This window comes from Chrysochloris asiatica, unplaced genomic scaffold (genome assembly GCF_000296735.1).
Source record: "Chrysochloris asiatica unplaced genomic scaffold, ChrAsi1.0 scaffold00611, whole genome shotgun sequence".
Lineage (NCBI taxonomy): Eukaryota > Metazoa > Chordata > Mammalia > Afrosoricida > Chrysochloridae > Chrysochloris > Chrysochloris asiatica.
In genome coordinates this window covers 84,442-87,670 of record NW_006409129.1, presented here as the reverse complement: position 1 = coordinate 87,670, position 3,229 = coordinate 84,442, and the positions used below count along the sequence as shown (strand labels likewise).

The window sequence follows — 3,229 nt, the reverse complement described above, 5'->3', positions numbered from 1 at the left end:
AAGTAAAATATAAGGAAAAAACAAAGTCATCCATTTACTACCTTGATATCCCACTACAACCACAGTTAGCAATTTGATTGACTTGGTCATTTATCTACTTTATGCTTGGGGCATTAGTTACAGCCATAATCAGGCTCATGCATGTACCTTTGTTCTTGATTCTTCACTTAATATTTAACACTTCTTCATAGTATTCATTATTAATTTATAATGAGTATCTTGGTAGTGTACTGGGTTACGAGTTAGGCTGCAAACTGCAAAGTCTTCAGTTCAAATCTACCAGCCACTCTATAGGAGAAAGAGGAAACTTTCATATCTCATAAAGATTTACAACCTTAAAAATCCTATATAGGGTTGGTTTGGGTCAAACTGACTCCACAGCACATCACCATCATCCTGGTGTGGAGCTGTAGGATCAGCATCGGACTGCAAACCACAAAGTTGGCAGTTCAAACCGACCAGCTGCTCCTCAGAAATCCTACACAGGGTCACTATGTTTCGAAACCAACTCGACAGCACTTAACAACAACATATACATATATATGCTATTTTAGTAGACCAGAGGCTGGCATATGGATCAAATTTGGGCCAAGACCTGATTTTTTACAGTTCTCAGGAAGAATAACTTTTTGCCTTTTTAAGCACTGTAAACAAACAAGAATGCAAGAGTGCCAGTATAAGATTTGCAAAGCCTGAAATATTTACTACCTGGCCCTGTAATTAAAATATTTTTTAAAAGACCCTTAGACCAGATGTTGGAAAATAATGGCTGTGCATTTATAAAATTTTCTTGGGACAAACACATGTCCATTTGTTTACATATGATCAGTGGCTACCTTTACACTACAAACAATAGAGTTGAGAAGTTGTGACCAATACTGCATGGCCATGAAGCCTAAAATATTTACCACCTGGCCTGTTACAAAGTAACAACAAAAAAAAATTGCTAATCTCACTAATAAAATTTGTAAGTCTTTATAATTTGGGATACTACAAGTCATGTGCATACAATTTTTCAGACTGCGGAGAAGTTAATTGCGAGAGATGAATAAAAGGGGAACAGTCTGGTTAGTAAAGATACTTTAAGGCTGCTACTATCCCACACTATCTCTTGTAATAATCTTGATCTGATATAGTAAGGGTGGTGGTTATAAGAAAGAGAAAGAAGATCCAGTACTTTTTTGGTCCCTATGCATTTAGACATACTAGTTTATACTCCAGTTGCACATATTGTCAGTTTTAACTTTAAGTCAACAAAAGAGAGAAATAAGAGTAACTGCAATATGAAAACCAATTGACATGAACAAGCAGGCAGAAGTAAACAAGAATGCCACTCGAAGCTAACAGGCTTTGGGAGAGTTTCATAAAGGAAAGAGGTGGCAGACTCAACAATGAGCCAACGGTGCTCCAATGAAGAAAAGAGGCAGCTATGGGTAAGGAGCTCTGGTAGCGTAGTGGTTACGAATCGGGCTGTGAACCACAAGGTCAGCAGTTCGAAACTACCAGCTGTTCCGCGGGGGAAAGATGAGGCTTTCTGCTCCGGTAAAGATTTACGGCCTCAGAAATCCTGTACAGGGTCACTATGAGTTGGAACCGACTCTACGGCACATGACAACAACAACAATGGGTATGGAGTAACACAGAAAACACGTGTGCCATCTTTCTGAACAGCTCTTTGGTTTACATTGGTAATTACACTCCAGAGAAGAAAACTCTAGAGTAATGATTCTATACTTTTTAATAATAATAAAAAAAATTCTTCGACCTAGAAATGTTTATTCTTCAGAAAAAAACTTATAGAATGGGCAGCTAAATCAACCCTATCTATGAGATAAAAGATAAAGCAATGGATGGGTCTCAAATCCAATCTCATATGAACGAAAGTACCAGCAGGAAGCATAGCTGTCATCTTCTAAGTGAAATATTCTGAGAGTCCGGCAGCATAAATCCATCTGTGAGCTTATAATAGACTATTGTAGAATCAGACTCCACAATGGCCAAAGTAAATGACATTGGCAAATCGGGGTCACCTTGCAATTTTCGAGATTTCTTTAAGATCTCTCTTATCTTGTTATGGCTGGGGGATGCACTGATGGGAGTAGGCACTATAGTCTGTAATCCTTCTCCTATCTCAATACCAACAAGGGAGATGAGCTGCAGTTCTGGTAATCCTACACAGTTTACTTCATGCCAACTTTTACTTTCCATGAGATCTGAGTAAACCAAGAATGCTATATAAACTTGGGTGGCGTCTCCTATATCTAATTCCATCATCTCTAAATACTTTGGGTGCCCATCCAAGCGTCCTCGGGAGCCCACAAATTGCAGCCTCCACCACAGAGTACTGCTCCCCAGCACAGGCCGCTGCAACTGGGGGTCAAATCGGACTCGCTGTTCTCCTCCATGCCTAGCCTTGCTCTCTTATGGTAGTTTTTGCCTTAAAATTTATTATATCAGAGATTAGTATTGCCAATCCTGCTTGATTTGTATTGAAATTAGCTTGGTATATTTTTTTCCATCCTTTAACTTTTAGTCTGTTTTGGTCTTTGTGGGTAAAGTGTGTCTCTTGCAGGCAGCATTTTGAAGGGTCTTGTTTTCTTATCCATTCTGCCACTCTCTGTCTCTTCATTGGTGTATTCAATCCATTGACATTCAGTGTAATTATCTATAGATATGAATTAATTGCTGTCATTATTTTAATTTTTTGTGGTGCTGTCCATTCCTTTGTTTGGCATGCCTTTTGTTCTGAGTTCATGTTTTTTGTGCTATTTCTTGTTAGTTTCTTCTTAGTTTCAATGTTTCCTTGTTCTGCGTGGATCTCCATTTTCATGGTAAGTTGTTAAGTATTAACTTTCTTTGGGGTTACCCTATAGTCTTTTAACTTTTCCCTGCATTTAAGACAGTCTATTGTATCCTGAAATCTACCTGAACTCCTCACCACCTGGAACTCTGTTACTATATTTTTCCCTTGTTCGACATTGTTGATAATTTGATCTTTGTTTGGCCTCACAGGTCCTCTGGATTTGTTGTTGTAATTTTGTTCTGTTCTGAACTCTGCTATTTCTCAACTGAATTCTGGGTGGTGTTCCCATGTCTGTTAATCTCTGGTTGTTATCTGTGCTTGTTAGTTTTCATTACCAAGAACTCCTTTTAGTATGTTTTGAAGCGTTGGATTGGCTTTGACAAAAATCTCTTAGCTTCTGTTTATCCTGAAATGTTTTGATTGCAC

The 3,229-nt window shown here is 38.3% G+C and overlaps 1 pseudogene; it reads right to left on the bottom strand.

Moving 5' to 3' along the window:
* Nucleotides 1–1,905: 1,905 nt before the first annotated feature.
* On the bottom strand, nt 1,906–2,405 carry LOC102815073 (annotated as a pseudogene).
* Nucleotides 2,406–3,229: the final 824 nt, after the last annotated feature.